The sequence below is a fragment of the Lytechinus variegatus genome, chromosome 7 (genome assembly GCF_018143015.1).
Source record: "Lytechinus variegatus isolate NC3 chromosome 7, Lvar_3.0, whole genome shotgun sequence".
NCBI lineage: Eukaryota > Metazoa > Echinodermata > Echinoidea > Temnopleuroida > Toxopneustidae > Lytechinus > Lytechinus variegatus.
Genome location: NC_054746.1, coordinates 35,097,858 through 35,115,500, shown reverse-complemented (window position 1 = coordinate 35,115,500; position 17,643 = coordinate 35,097,858). Strand labels below are relative to the sequence as shown.

The following is a 17,643-nucleotide window of genomic DNA, read 5'->3' as shown; positions in this document are numbered from 1 at the left end:
GAGCTTTTTCAAAGTGTAAACTTTTTTTTGATACGCAATGTAGAACAATGATTGTTGTGGGTTGACGATGATAACACTATTCATCGAATCAAAATAGATTACAACAGTGTCAATTCTTTATGACCAGGGAGGAATCAACATAGTTTCACATTATAATGAGAACATTAAAATATTTCATGTAGGCCTAATAAGTCCTTGATTCTTTTGCATACCGATCAAGATGTGCATGTTACTGTTTTGTGAAAATCGATAAAAATGTCATAACTTTCTTATTCAACAATCGATTTTTTTTATGTTAAGTGACTTTTTTTTCACAAAAAAAATGTGCACTAAAAAAGACGCAAAAGCGCCCCGAATTCAAGATTCTTTACAAAACATCTTTAACTCTCCAACCATGCCAATCCCAGCAATAGCTCTGTGTACTGTACGCCCAAAATGCCACAATAAATGAACCTTTAATAATAAATGAGGCTCAATTTGCGCCTCCTCACCAATCAAGAATTTCTTACGCGCGCCTGGCTCCTCATATAGAAAACAGAATGTTGTTCAAGGATTTCATTGGAATCGCAGTTTGAGAGAAATCCCGGGGAGGGAAGGCACTTACATTGACGAGTGGATACCATGCGCGACCCCCCCCCAAAAAAAAAAAAAACACGTAAAAAGTATATCTTTTTCACGATAGGGCACGTTACGTACGTAACGTGATAAGGGTATCAAAAACACCAAAATAATGAAAAAAGGGTATCTATTTTGCTAGGAAAGCTACGTGTTTAGGGTCAAATTTTCGGGGATGATAATACAAAATTAAAATGTTTGATAAAGAATGTCCTTTTTGCCCCAACACTACGTGTTTAGAGTCCGATTTGCGCGAGTTGTGGAAGGTGGGGCCGTACGAAAACATATGGTGTGTAAAGGTAAGACCGACGACCGACGGACCGCGTACGTGACAATATATCGCTGTATTTATTTAGGGGTTCATTTCAGGGATTACTTGCCAAGAGAATCGTTTTGTTTTCAATACTTGTTAAGGGTAGGGTTTGAGACGCCAATACTTGTTAAGGGGGGCATTTTCAGAATATGGAAAATACGTGTTTAGGTAACCCAGGGAACTCCTTCTACCCCAGTCTCGATCGTCCATTTTGTTACGATTCATAACAAAAATGGCCGATCGAGACGGGGGTAGGAGAGAACTTTTCGTTTTTTTGAGGTTCCAGTTTGTGCCCAGATGTCAGGAAACTGTCACTCGTTAGACCTTCATCCATATAATCGTGGTAAGTGCTTGATTTCTGTTTTAACTATTCGGAGAATTATTTTGACCATACTTCACGCTTGTCAGGTGAGTACGCCAAATTACATATTCTGAAAATGCACCCCTTAAAAAGTATTGGCATGTGAAACCCTACCCTTAACAAGTATTGGAAACAAAACGATTCTCTTGGCAAATGAACCCCTAAACAAGTACAGGAATGTTTTATTGTAACGGGTCCTTCGGTCGTCGGCTTTACCTTATTCGGTTTAGTACGACCCCACCTTCTACACCTCACGCAAATTGTGGACTCTAAACACGAAGTGTTGGGGCAAAAGGACATCCTTTTATAAAACATTTTAATTTTGTTTTATCATCCCCGCAAATTCGACCCTACACACGTAATTTTCCTAGCGAAATAGATACCCTTTTTTCATTATTTTTTGTGTTTTTGACACCCTTATCACGTTACGTACGTAACGTGCCCTATCGTGAAAAAGACATCCTTTTTACGTGTTTTTTTGGTCGCGCATAGTATCCACTCGTCAATGTAAGTGGCCCCTCCCGGGTGTTTATAGGGTGCTTTTCGAGACTCCATGGTCGCGCATGGTATCCACTCGTCAATGGAAGTGGCCCCCGGGGATGATACAAAACTATATGTTCGTTGAACCATGGACCTATTTGGTTGAACCTAAAGGAATTGATCTTGATCGTGTGACCAAAGACTTGTGCAAAATGATCAGTGATACTTAAGTCCACATTTCATGAACTACATCCATAAACTTTCAAAGTTATGATGGCAATTCAACAACCCCAACACGGCAAAAGTTCATTGGTCATGTGACCTGAAACTCACACAGGATGTTTATCGATGCTTGATAACAGTTAAGTCCAAGTTTCATGAACTAGATCCATATACTTTCAGAGTTATAACATTTAAAATTTCCCTAAGTTCATTGACCCTAAATGAACTTTGACCTTGGTCATGTTACCTGAAACTTGCAAAGGACGCATGTTCAGTGATACACGTACTTGATTACTCTGATGTCCAAGTTTCATGAACCAGATCACAAAAAATTCAGTTATGATGCTAATTAACAAATACATGGCTAAAGTTCATTGCCCCTAAATGACCTTTGACCTTGGCCATGTGACCTGAAACTCAGGCAGAATTTCCAATAATCTGATCACCCTTATGTCCAAGTTTTATGGACTAGGTCCATATACTTTCTCAGTTATGACATTTCAAAAACTCGAACCTACTGCAACTGCCATTTCTGCCATGCAATCTGGGATCTCTTTTGTTGTTGTATGTCATTCTTTTGTGTCCATGGTGGCGAGGGGTCATCAATGTAGAAATTTTCACCACTGTTTTGAGTATATGACAGACATTTTTAAATGTTACATTAAGGTAAGAAACCTTGAGATAAACCTATGAGCTCTCTCTTTAATCGTGTTTAGTTCGCATATATGTACTGGTACCACCAGGGCGCTTGGAACTTTTTTTCGGGGGTGCTGAAGTAAATTTGACAAGCATAAAAAAGGGGTTCACTACAGAATGGAGGTGGCTTCGGTCCCGAGAAATTTGACCCAAAAAAAAGGATTTTCCTAAAAATGTTCATTTTGGTTACATTTGTGTGCCATGGCATATCTACCAGATTTCCAGGGGGTGCTGCACTTACACGCAGCACCCCAAGCGAAATGTTGGGGTGCCCGCCGCTTCGCAGGGCAATGACTACCTAGTCTGCAGACAGATCCTGATTGAAATTTTGATCAGCAAGTGTGTCTCCACGCAAAAACTAGCACATACAAAACTTGCTGTTCAATGCAGGCGAGAGGGCCTTCAGTACACAAGGCATGAGTAGGCTGCACAATCAGACCCTTAACTCTAGAGTGAAGGGTTTGCACAGACAGCAGACGAATGATTACCACCAATGTTCGTGAATTCTTATACATTATCTACAGTCCTTTTTTTTTTTTCCGTCAGTATTAAAAAAAATTAAAATAAAATTAATATTGACCTCGGGTTTTGGGCTTGCAAAGTACATATCGTGATTCTAATGAATTTTTATGAAAAGTCCTGTCCTTTTTCAGTATCTCGAGGAATTCGCATAGGGAGATAAATCATCATATTAATGAGTACAATAAATAAACATACTTAAAATTAAATTGCCCTTTTCAGATCAGTGCATATATATATGTATATATATATATATATATATTTAAATATCGAATTCGCGCTTCACGCTTGCATTGTCAGGTTAGGTCTAATGAATTACAAAAACAAGTGGAATGCCTCTGGCCATCTCACCTGCATCACGCGATTCAACATAGCAGCAGTGCTGACTTTGAAAACTACTATAACTCGCACAAGATGTTCAGTGATACTTGGTTACTCTTATTTCCACCTTTTATGAACTAGACCAATATACTTTCAAAGTTATGATGGTAATTCAACAAATACCCCCAATGTGGTCAAATTTCATTGACCTCACATGACCTTTAACCTTGATCATGTGACCTGAAACTTGCACAGGATGTTCAGTAATACTTGATTACCATTATGTCAAAGTTTCATGAATCTGATCCAAAAACTTTTAAAGTTTTGATTGTAATGCAACAGATACCCCCAAATCGGCCAAAGTTCATTGACGCTAAATGACCTTTGACCTTGGTCATGTGAAATGAAACTCTAATAGGATGTTCAGTAATACTTGATTAAACTAATGGCCAAGTTTCATGAACTAGGTCCATATACTTTCTAAGTTATGTCATTTCAAAAACTTAAAGGGGAATCCAGCGTTGGCCATAAAATGTTGTACCGGGAAGGAGAAAAATAAATTAAACAGAATGGTGAAAGTTTGAAAGAAATCGGACAAGCAATAAGAAAGTTATAGCTGCTTTAAAATTGAGATCACTAATACTATGTAGATTTCAAATTGGCAACTGGGTAAGTAAATTATGATAAGGGGCAAGGACAACTTTCCCATAGGCCATGTACTTTATTATCAGGGATTTGTGGTTTTCTCCTTGGTACCAATTCCCCTTGGGCAGTAATCTAAATATAATCCAGGTAGTATATTGTTTTATGTCCTCATGAAAGAAAAATATAATTTGAAATAAAACTTTTGGGAAAAATGACATTTTAGCCATAATATGTATTGGAGTACATGGAAGAGCAGTCCTTGCCTTACAACACCATGACATCACACATGCTGCTAATTCGAAGTCTCCATAGGTATAGTGATTACCAATATTTACAACTTTTAAAAATTCATAACTTTCTTTTTGTTTGTCCAATATTGTTCAAACTTTCACCTATCACCTTGTCTGATTTTTCTTTTCCTTACAAAAACAAGTTTTAATTTGGGTTGGATTCCCCTTTAACCTTAGGTTAAGATTTGATGTTGACGCCGCAGCCGCCACCGTCGGAAAAGCGGCACCTATAGTCTCACTCTGCTATGCAAGTGAGACAAAAACTAGAAATTTGGCGTGTCCAAAGGATACAGATGCCCCCTCTTCACGCGATCAGAAATTCATTCAATATAATTGATAATATCGTCCAGAAACAAATATGTATATATAATGAACAAATTTAGACCTTTGAACCAATTTACATACATAATGAGCTGTGACCTCTGAATTCAAACTTTGCCTGTATTTTGGTGTCGTCTACCTACACACCAACAATTGTTAAAATCCATCAAATATTTTTTGAGTTATTGCGTGGAAACCCACTCGCATATTTAATGAGCTGTTACCTTTGACCTGCGGACTCTGAATTCGGACTTAGCCTGCATTTTGGTGTCATATCTACCTACACAACCATTTTTTTTTAAATCCATCAAATATTTTTCGAGATATTTTGCGGAAACCAGGTGAGGGACAGACGGACAGGTGCAACACTTAATCCCCCTCCGGACTTCGTCTGCGGGGGCATAAAAAACATGTATATAATTGTTTAATCTCTCCCACTCCAACCTGGCTTTTATCTGTTAGAGTTTAGCCTTTCTGAAGGAAATGTGGCTTTCCCCCTGCGCCCCCCTCCCCCTCACGAGACAATGCTATACACGCATTTTAAAATACAGATTAATGAGTTAGTATAGGCCTACTTTGAATATGTTTTATGAACACGATTTTGCAAGTTGAACGAATTTATCTCTGGAATTGAAACATATACTGGGATTAAACTCCCTATGGTACTGGGCATCGGATTATGGTTTTTTTTTCGGTTGCCTTAATTTTTTGCAATTCTCCTTATCAGAAAGCCAGACTTAAAATAGATTTTCAGTGAATAAGTTGTGATGTTACATTTCTTTCTATATTTATCACGCCCAGAACCACCTTTGATACGTTTCCACTGTCTCCATATGCACATTAGTTTACATGTTAATGGATAAACATTACCAAAATCCACCTGATCTTCTGGGATATGATACCGACGGAGTATGGAAGCAAAACATTTGTGGACATTCGCATCGTTGATAAATCCCTTGATTTCTCTAACCAAGTTGAACAAAAAGATGTTTGGAACATCGATTACAATTGAGTGACACAGATCACCATCATCATCAGTTGTGTGTACTGGACTGTTTTTGGTTGTTGTAGGACTATAATTTTCATCAATTTTCCTTATCCGAAACTGACTGCCAGACTTGAAATGGATTTTCAGTGAGTAAGTTGTGATGTTACATTTCTTTCTATATTTATCACGCCCAGAACCACCTTTGATATGTTTCCACTGTCTCCATATGTACATTAGTTTACATGTAAAGGGATAAATATTACCAAAATCCACCTGATCTTCTGGGATATTATACCGATGGAGTATGGAAGCATAACATTTGTGGACATTCGCATCGTTGATAAATCCCTTGATTTCTTTAACTAAGTTGAACAAAAAGATGTTTGGAACATCGATTAAAATTGTATGAGGCAAATTGACATCACTATCAGCTTTGTGCACTGCACTTGCTTGGCAATCCCCATCCATGTCTACAAAGATAGGACATCTAAGAGTATCGCATATAAGAAAACATTAAAGATTTTATGACAAGTGTTCAATAGGAAATGAAATGATAGGTTTCAGGAGGGGCTAATACTAAAACCTTCTCTTTGTTAGACGAGTAAAGATTCTATTAATAAAAAATCTGCAGTGAAATACCTTTATAATTATCTAACGTATACGCCATTCGATCTAGAATACAATCCCTCTTCTCGTTCAAGGACTGTCTAGTGAGACTTTCGTAGTGTTGGTGGGATAGTCGTATCCTGAACAAGTTCACTGATAAACTTGGTTTTCAGGATGCAAGAGAATGTCTGAAGTCCTGACTGTCCAATGTAAAGAGCCTTTACAGTCCATGAGGCATCTCAATGCATGTACTCTCCAATGTAGTATATATTCTTTATTCTAAATTATTCTCTCGAACTGTTTAACTAAAACGGTACTCAGGTGATCAGGTAGTGATGTATATTGTCTGATACTGATGATTTGTCCATGCCGATGAGCCATTACTGTCGATCGTTTGTTCTTCCACTCAGCCGTCAAGTATGTATAAGTTTCTGATTGAATATGGATAAAAGAAACAAAGAAAGTCATTATCAGTTTGATTAAACAAAAGGAGCACCTCTGGCGGTCTCGCCTGCATTACGCGATATATAGCAGAAGTGCTACTTTGAAAATGACTGAAATAATTATTCACAAAAAAACTCCAATCATATGCTACTACATGTAGATGACATTTGACCTTGATCAAGGGACCTACGACTTGTGCAAGATGAGCAATGACATTAGATTACCCCTTTAGCCATAAGTTAGAAAAAGAAGGGAAATAGTCCAAAGATTACAAATTAAGTAACCAAGGCAATTTAATATGAATGATAGTTCATGATAAATAAGTAAATTCAATGTTTTTAATCAGAAGTGCAAAAAAATCTACCTCATTTGCATATTATTCAAATAAGCATCCTTTTATGGAAAAAAAAATGTCAAGATATTGTGATTTTTCTCATATAGACTGCTTGAAAACATTTCATTGATGTTGGCATTTACATGCTACTATCACTAAGCATAAGAATTCAACTAAAATTCCTCAACATTAATTTGCATATTAAGGAAATTAAGAAAATAAGGAAAATAATCCCAAGATTACAAATTAAATGTCCACAGGGTCCCATGACTTGTAGAGCAGCTAGCATCATCATCACGATGATCAGTGGTAAATACTAAGACAAAAACTATATTGCCTCCCTTTTAATAAAGCTATTCCAATGTAGTCATAGCACTTGATATTAAGGGCTCCCAACATGCTAACTGTTGCAGCCTGGATCATTGTCAATCCAGTCAACAAATTATGTATTATAGCTAGGCTTGTCTTTAAACCCTTTTATGGTCCTCTTTAGTGCACTTCAGCAATTCTGAGCTTTACCTTACTGATGCTTTTGGAGCTCTAACATGCACAAGCCTTCCTATAAAACTCTTCTTCCGACACAACTTATGTCCAGTGTCTCATTGAGGCAACTTGTGTCGGAATAAGAAATGAGTAACGGTTTGGGCCTTGTCAAAGTCCTCTTGATTGACAATTCAATCTCTCATGCTCGAATTGTTAGATTTAAGTACAGAGAGTAGTATTTTTGTCCAAAGTACATCTGCATGACACTATAAAAGTCAGCATTCCTCTAGAAGAACATCCTTAGTCGTACCATAATTACTGAAAGGTTTATTCCTCTGTATACCCTCATAGTATACCACAGTAACACAATGTGGCAAACAAATCCTGGAATGAGTACACACTGTTTAATCAATTTTGGATGGTATTTGATGACATTTGTTTTTTATTTAAAGAAAAAATTAATTTGTAAAGCTTATCATGAGCTGAGATTCCATTTAATTTATATTGTTTTCTGCACTTGATTTCCAATTTTTGGATTATTTTCCTTACCGGTATTTGCAACTTATCATGGCTAATTTGCATAAAATGCAAATTTTGTGATTTTGATGCTTGTCTATTTTAGGACTTTAATATGGTGTTAACTTCCTGTAAGGCATTGCCATATTCCAATTTCAATAGATAATCTACTTGCATTTTTTGAGGAATATATCACCAGTGTGTTTTCTTGAATATTTCTAACATGTTAGATACTTATTTGCATAATATGCAAATTACACTACAGACACTAAGCTTAATATAAATGTATTCAACGTCCTTAGTGACAGCAGCATGTAAATTTCAACATTAATGAAATTTTCAAGCAGTCAATGTGAGAAAAATCACAATATCTTGACATTTTTTCCATAATATGCAAATGAGGTAGATTTGTTTGCACTTTTGATTAAAAACATCGAATACAGATCTGTATCATGAATTTTCGCTCAAATTAAATTGTTTTGGACACTTAATTTGTATTTTTGGACTATTTTCCAAATTTTTCTAACTTTTTATGGCTAATTTGCATGATATGCGAATTTCATAAATTTCCACTGCTTGGATTTTTGGGGACTCTGAGTATGTTGTTAAGGGGGGGGGGGGGTTCTGGAAAGCATTGCAGTGGAATATCCCGTGTTGCAATTAGTGGTGGCCTGGTGGGTCAAACCCTATATTGAATGGACTACAAACTTTCAAAGTTATGATGGCAATTCAACAATTACCTACAACATGGCCAAAGTTTGTCCACCTTAAATGACCTTCGACCTTGATCATGTGACCTGAAACTCGCACAGGAGGTTGTGATAATTGATTACCCTATGTCCAAGTTTTATAAACTAGATCCATAAACTTTGTAAGTTATGGTAATTCAACAAATACCCCCAATATGACAAAAGTTCATTGACCCTAAATGACCTTTGACCTTGGTCAGGTGACCTGAAACTCGGGCAGGATGTTCAGCAATACTTCATTACCCTTATGTGTAAATTTCATGAAACATGTAGTTCTAGTCAGGCAGCATATGTCATCTCCTTCGAAAAATTGGCTAAGTCAGATTTTTCACTTTTATGTGATTGGTGACATCACAAGGAACAACTTTCAACTTGGTGACAAATTTCTAATGGTCATCTTGACCATGTGAGGGGTCAAAATGGGGTCAATAGGGGCCAATTTTTGAAATTGCCTGATTTTATCGAATCACACATCAAATTGTTTGCCTGGTTATACTGAACAAAAAAGTGTACACAACTACATACTCTTGACCTCCCGTTAAAAAAGTTATGACTGGAAATGTCAAAGGTCAACAAACTTTCGTTACATTGTATATGGCAAATTACACTGAAGGAGTTAAAAAAAGCTAATATTTTCTTTTTTGCATGTGTGTACTTTTTTATTTTTTATTTCAATAAGTTCATCTTCAGAGGTCGTTATCCAGAAGATATCAAGGGTCAAGACAAGGTCAGGGAAAGGTCAAAAGGTCAACAAGCTTTCATTGTTCGCCAAAATACACTAAAAGCGGTTTGAATCTTAGAAGTAGGTTCTTCATTTTGAAAAGTCTCTAAGAAGACATTATCCATTAGATAAAAAGGGGGTTAAATATGCTCATTTAGGAACAAAATAGAAAAACGGTGATAGACGTCGAATAGTTTAGTGTGGTATCATGGTTTATTGCAGGAATACCTTGGAACGACTTGACAAAACCTATACAACTCAAATCATCTTCATGATGTTATAAGTGCAACAAGCTCTTTCCGAGTTTCTTTATTTAGGAATTCAATTCAAGTTAAATTCATTTCCAATTTACCAGTCTTTGATATGTAAAGAAACATTTCATCCATTTGCTTTGTACAGAATATTCTAATCAACACCAAATGTTGTAATGTATTGGGGTATACGTGTATGCCAATAAACACATCAATTGATCAGTGCTCCCAACTCCTAAGAAAGAACATCTTATTTGACTTAACTTATGAATAAGATAATGAGGTTAAGGATTGAGGATGATATGATAAGTTGGACTCCAATTGTTCCTTGATTAATTGAAATGGGTGACAGTTGTATTATTTCTGACAGAAAGGCAACATCATGCTGGCATGCTCATTGTCATCGTTAGTATCCATTATGCTGATGTGATATATTCTGACGACCATTACTCGATCTCTGGAGCCAAAAAGGACTACACAATACTTCTGATTGTGCTGTCATTAACATGGCTCAAGTGTTTATCAATTTTTTTTTTCAGAGCATACAACATGAATATAAACTTAATACCTGTTCTCAAGATAGTGATATGAATAGATGATGATTGTTCTTTTATCGTTTTTTTCAAACTTGGTGAACTGCCTGGATGTTGCCAGAAAAAATAATCACAAATGTCGCTGAAGTAAACCACGGCCATACCGCAGCGGTACGTGAAAACTTTGATTTTTTTACTGAAAGATACATGATAATTAAATAAAAGTATGCCCGAAATCCATAAATTTCACTTTACAATATGCAAAAAAGGGCCTCGATGATTAGCTCAGAACAGCACAGCACCAGAAATGTGTAGTCCTTCTTGGCTCCAGAGATCAAGTAATGGTCAGAATATATCACATCTGCATAACGGACACCCATGACTACAATGAGCATGCCTGCACGATGTTGCCTCTTTGACAGAAATAATATAACCATCACACAATAGAATTAATCAAGGAGCAATTGGAGCCCAACTTATCATATCATCCTCAATCCAAACCTCAAATCTTATTCTTAAGTTAATCCAAATGAAAATAAAATGTTAGGCATCTTTCTTAGGAGATGGGAGCACTGGTCAATCGATGTTTATTCTGTTAACATAGTATTACACTTATACCCTTCTACATAACAATAATTTCTGTTGATTGAAATATTCTGTACAAAGCATGAACTTAACTTAAATTAAATTCCTGAAAAAATAAATTCGGAAAAAGCTGGTTGCACTTATCACATCATGAAGATAATAAGTTTTAAAGGGCATAAGGGTTTGTCAAGTTGTTTCAAGGTATTCCTGCAATAACATGATACCACACTGAATGCATTCGACATCTATCTCCGTTAATCTATTTTGTTCCTAAATAAGCACCTAAATATATTTAACGTCTTAGATACAGACTTTTCAAAATAAAGAACCCACGAAAAATGAGACTTCTATGATTCTAGCCGCTTTTAGTGTATTTTAGCTACATGTTGACCTTTTGACCTTTTCCTGACTTTGTCTCGACCCTAATATCTTCTGCATAAGGACCTCTGAAGATGAACTTGTTAAAATAAAAAATAAAAAAGTACAAACATGCAACAACAACGAAAAAAATTAAAAAAAAGGAAAATATCTTTTTTAACACCTTCAGTGTAATTTTCTGTACCAAAAGTTCGTTGACCTTTTGTTATTTCCGGTCATAACTTTTTAACGGGAGGTCAAGAGTATATGATTGTGTACACTTTTTTGTTCAGTATAACCAGATTAACAATTCAAATGTATGACTTGACACAATCGGGGCAATTCCAAAAATTGACCCCTATTGAGTCAGACACCTCAGCATGGTCAACATTCATTGAACATGATTGACATGATTTTTGTCATAGGGGGCGGGGGGGGCACAACTTCTGGGGCATTTATCCAAGCGCATATTGCTGACTATTTTTTCTTGCATGAAAATATCGTATCTCATTAAAACAAAATAATGAAAACTCGAATCAAGAGCAGAATAAATTTCTTCATATTAACAAGAAAACGGGACATTTCAAGCCCCATTTTGCTAGCTCTTAAGCGGATCTCAGTCTAATCAACATGCAATTCGAGGACGAAATGTGAGCGAAATTTACATCTTCATAATATATTATCTGAAAGCATTTCTCTGTATACCGAAATCCCCACCCAGACACTGACGAAAATTGGTAATTGTACGCACTTTTATTTCTAAATTGTTCTCGTTTACAATCCTAACTATAATTTGGCTAATCTTGTGTGTCCTTCCGTTTGTTTGAAGCAGCTTTTCTCCGTGGTTTTCCACTCAATGGAGCTGGAATTTTTTCTAAACATGGTTAAATTGTTCACAGATTGTCATGAGGGGGGTTGTTTGTGGTATTTTGGTCGCATTATTTAAAGTTTTTTTACAATTCGTAACTTTTTGGCATTCCTTTTCGCAGCCCTGAGTATAGCTTCGAAGTTCCCAGTCCCTTTTACCTCTCTCGGGTCAGCGAAATACAAAGCATGCATGCCCCGCTGAGGATACCGCGCGCTACACGCGTCACTTGCACTTGTACTCTATGCAGCAGCAGTAATCGCAAACGCGTAACACAACTCACAAGCGATGTGTATTTCTTGCGACGGTACATGTTGCAAAACTTCATCACAAAGGTTTTATCTCCCGATTTCTTTGACATACAAACAATATTCTCACTTCACTGTCACCTGCTTGCTGATCAGGTGAGAATGAAGTGAGAATATTATTTGTAGGCCTAGAATCTATGTCAACATCAGTGAAATCGGGAGATAAAACCTTCATGATGAATCTTTGAGGTTTAACCTTTTTTTGATAATTAGGTCAATCCAATGACCTACCTACCCAGTTTCATTAAAACATCCTTTATATTTAATCCTGTATTTTAACAGATTCAGCTATATATACCTGCTACTCAACGCTCCAAAATCAAACTGTGCCAGTGCTCTGTTGTACACAGTTCAGTGCATGGTTAGTATTTTGAGGTAAAATGTAATATTTATATTGAATGATTGCATGATGCCTCAGTAAATCTAAATTCCAACATAATGATAAAGTTGTTTGGTTGAGTCAGATAATCAACTCAGTGCTGAGTTCCAAAACCCAAAATTAAAATTGTCTAAAATAGATTTCCTATTAACCCTTTTATTTAAAGGAGAATGAAACCATTGGAACAAGATAGCTTGTGTGAAAACAGAAAAATCAAAGAAACAGATCAACAAAAGTTTGAGAAAAATCGGACAATAAATGAGAAAGTTATGAGCATTTAAATATTGCAATCACTAATGCTATGGAGATCCTCCCATTGGCAATGTGACAAGGATGTGTGATGTCACTGATGAACAACTCTTCCCATTACTTTAGTATATATTTCACTTGAATTGCCTCTTTTATCACATCTATCCATAGATCATGTGTTCTTTCTACATGAGGGCATGTAATACATATTTTTTAAGAATACATAATGGATAAAGAGTTTGGATCATCGTAAGAAAAATAAAAAAGAGACATTTTGAGGGTATTTTATAGTCCACCAAAAGGAAAGTTGTTCATCAGTGACATCACACATCCTTGTCGCATTGCCAATGGGAGGATCTCCATAGCATTAGTGGTTGCAATATCTAAATGCTCATAACTTTCTCATTATTTGTCCGATTTTTCTCAAACTTTCTTTATTCTTATTCTTTGATTTTTCTGTTTCTACACAAGCCTATTTGTTCCAAAGGTTTTGTTCCCCTTTAAAGGCAAATTTGATCAGATTTTCTTCTGCAAATTGGCAACACTGGCATTTTTTCTTTTTTTGCTACACACATTCAATAAAATTAATGTCTCTAAAATTCATTTATAAATAAATCAACTATATTTAAACGTTATGTTTGCCAATTCATATGTAAAACTTTATTTCTGTGTGATTAACAAAATACAATTCTTTCTATTAAACATGAAAAACTGTGAGGTAAAGTAAGAGTTTGAACACTTTATATTTACACTATTACAACTACTACTTTTAATAATAATAACAATGATACTATTACTACTACTTTTTTTTTTGGGGGGGCGAAAATGTGTTTTGCCCCCCACTTTTTTGTTTTGGGGGGCGACTGCCCAGCCCCCCCCCCCCACTTCCGGCGCCTATATGCTGGGGGGTCTAGATCTAATGTTTCTGCCCAGTTTCATTAAAACATCCTTTATATTTAATCCTGTATTTTAACAGATTCAGCTACCTGCCACTCAATGCTCCAAGGCCAAGCTGTGCCAGTGCTCTGTTGCACACAGTTCAGTGCATGGTTAGTATTTTGACGTAAGACATAATATTTATATTGAATGATTAATGCCGCAGTAAATCTTAATTCCAACATGTGATGAAGTTGTTTGGTTGAGTCTGATAATCAACTCAGTGCTAAGTTCCAAAACCCAAAATTAAAAATTTCTTAATAGATTTGCTATTAACCCTTTTATTTAAGGGCAAATTTGATCAGATTTTCTTCGGAACATTGGTAACACTGGCATTTTCTTTCTTTGCTACACACATTCAACAAAATTAATGTCTCTAAAATTCATTTACAAATATAAATGAACTATATTTAGTATTATGTTCGCCAATTCATATGTTAAACTTTATTTCTGTGTGATTAACAAAATACCCCAGTACTAATGTAGTGTGATCGTAATAAACAAGCATTGGTAAAAATTAATGAGTTTACAGACTGTCTCACTCATTTTATCACCCCCCCCCCCTTCTCTCACTCTCACTTCTTTTCGACATCCTGCCATACTTATATATGATTGAGCAACCTTTAATTTAAAAAAGTACAAACAACCGCAGTCTAATGTACATTGTAAGGTACATGTACTTACATATTTATTTCTGACCCAATACATGTAATCATAACATTTCTACATCACAATAATTGCCTCTTGACTGCTTACTGAATACACAGTGTTCTAATACATTTTTCCATTTTATAGTTAGATTTGGATTTCACTCTGTAATGATTATTGAAGTTCTTCCTCCAGTTCAACCCAAGATGCTTAACTTAATTGAACCTCCTATCTATATTGAAAGAGAAGTCTGCTATGAATCAGTTGTCTAAATATATTCCATCAATAAACTGCTTGGCTTTCAGTGTGAATAGGCAGTCTAGCTGTACATACAAAAATGAAAGGGCAAGGAACTCAATACAAAGTGATAAAACAAAACATAATTACGTTCCAAATAGTTTTAATGAGTTTATTTCATTTATCCAGGATCGGGGGAGCACATCAGGCTCGTGCCCACCCCCTCGAAAGCCACTAACAGAGCATCCATTTTGTGTGATAATTTTTCTACATTTTTGTATTTCATTGGATCATTGTAATCCGTTTGGATCTGAAATCAATTAAATTAACTTAAAACTTCCCTCCCCCTTGAAAATTTGGAGCTGCCAGGCCTTCGTGGTGAGAGATTTTTAACTTTATTTATTAATGAAAATCCTTTAGGTTTGGATTGGATTTTAAATCAATGAAAACATATCCTAGGGAAATTAAACGATTTTGACTTCGTATCGATACAAAACAAAATTGCAAATTTGTCTTGATTGAGGCTATCAAGACTTCCCTACCAGAATGTATTACGAGCAAAGTTCCGTCGTAACCTCGACGGTCAGTGGTCCAAACGGGTTGATGAGCCTCTATGGTTTCGTGAGATCTCTTTTCTTTTTCGGTTTGTCACTGTCGAACACCATAGACGTAAATGGAGGCAGTTGGACAAGGTTCAAGGAAGAGAAATCGGTGAGTTTTTATTCATTTTTTAATATTATAGGCCTACTGCTTATTTTGACGGCCTCCCCGTCAAAATAACAATTTGAATGATACATACATTAAAGTAAGTATTGATTCGGGATGGTTTGGGCTAGGAATGTGGAAAAAATGGGCAATGTATAATTGCACAATAGCACTATACTGCCAAGAACGAGGTTATATTATAACCTCGTTCGTAGGATGAGTGAGTATACCCAGTTGTTGTGTGTCCGGACAGGTTGTGTGTCCGGACGATCAGTTTTAGAAAGTCATTTGGAAAAAATACAAGCAAAGTTTAATAAATGTTTGGTACAAATGTTAGGAAATATTATAGAGAACAAAATAGAAGATGATTACAATTATTGAATTCGTATTTTTAATGTAATCCAAGCCAGGCAAAGACAAAAAAGATGGCTTCAAAAATATTAAGTGTCTGGACACCAGACTCCCCATCCTACCTACATTTCAAGGCTCACCGTAATTCTAAATCGTTGCTTCTCTTGTTTGGTCGGAGATGCTATACATCAAGCAAATTATGGTACCGTGCTCAGATTCACCCAGCATACCCTGCATGCAGATCAGACAAAATATACCAAGGAGCTAAACACTAACAGTACACATCACATGCATTGACTATTGAGTGATGTCAGTGAATGAGTGATGACTGATCTCGATGCAGCTCTGCACTGCAGTTTCACCGCGGCCAGATTAACTCTTCTATTATACTGCCTTTCGAATATTGTATGTACGCGAACCAAGGAGTCCCTTGGGGCAACAAATGTTCCAAATGCTTTTCGAAAGCCTCTGAGTTTTTAATTCCTAGCTGGGCATGCGCCCCTACTATACAGTCTGCTTGATTGATGTATCTCGTGTTCACTCTGCAGCGCAGCAGACATGGACCAGCTCAAGGCACTCGGTCCATCCACATCACAATGGTTTAGTTAGTCTGCAGGCACAGACCCTTGATTTCGCAAATCACCCAGTTCGGTAGACAGGAATAACCGTCGTTTCTGGGGATTTATTCAACAATTTCTGACATTTTACTTGTATGGTGAGTGGAGCCAACGCAGTTCAGCGGAACAACCAAAATACAGAGACTGAAGCTTTCGGTCTACCAGTTCGGGAGCTTATAATGCAGTCTTGGTAAAGAGCATAGAGTTCAAGGGCGCCGCGGAAGCGGGGGGGGGGGGGCAAAAGTAGAAAAATGATAAATTATTTAAGGACAAAAGTAAACGATGAAGGCACTTTTCTGCCTAAAAACTTGTCATTTCCATTGTCAAAAATGAAAAAAAATTGCCCCTGGCAATACATTACCATAGTAAGCCTTGCGTCTTTTGACGAACAGTTCCTTTGATAAGCCCCTTTTCCAGTTATTACAGTGTGATAACGTTTAACCTATTAATAAATACATTTCAGACTAAAACCGATTTTTTTTTGTCTCACCTGCATAGCAGAGTGAGACTGTAGGCGCCGCTTTTCCGACGGCGGCGGCGGCGTCAACATCAAATCTTAACCTGAGGTTAAGTTTTTGAAATGACATCATAACTTAGAAAAAAAGGACCTAGTTCATGAAACTTGGCCATAAGGTTAATCAAGTATTACTGAACATCCTATTAGAGTTTCATGTCACATGACCAAGGTCAAAGGTCATTTAGGGTCAATGAACTTAGACCATGTTGGAGGAATCAACATCAAAATCTTAACCTGAGGGCTGAGGTTAAATGTCATCATTACTTAGAAAATATATGGACCTAGTTCATGAAACTTGGACATAAGGTTAATCAAGTGAACATCCTGCATGAGTTTTATGTCACATGAGCAAGGTCAAAGGTCATTTAGGGTCAATGAACTTTGGCCGAATTGGGGGTATATGTTGAATTCCCATCATAACTTTGAAAGTTTATGGATCTGATTCATTAAACTTGGACATAATAGTAATTAAGCACCACTG

At 36.5% G+C, this 17,643-nt stretch overlaps 1 long non-coding RNA gene across 2 annotated transcripts in view; it reads right to left on the bottom strand.

Moving 5' to 3' along the window:
- The window catches only part of LOC121419112, a 33,094-nt gene extending 16,579 nt beyond the window's left edge, over positions 1-16,515 (bottom strand). Inside the window, exons 1-2 of one of the 2 annotated variants that reach the window (XR_005970554.1) lie at positions 16,169-16,515; positions 6,411-6,808 (exon numbers count right to left, since the gene is read on the bottom strand). This is a non-coding gene — a long non-coding RNA (uncharacterized LOC121419112). The remainder of the gene's footprint in view (positions 1-6,410; positions 6,809-16,168) is intronic. The other variant, XR_005970553.1, reaches the window with a different exon arrangement.
- Positions 16,516-17,643: the final 1,128 nt, after the last annotated feature.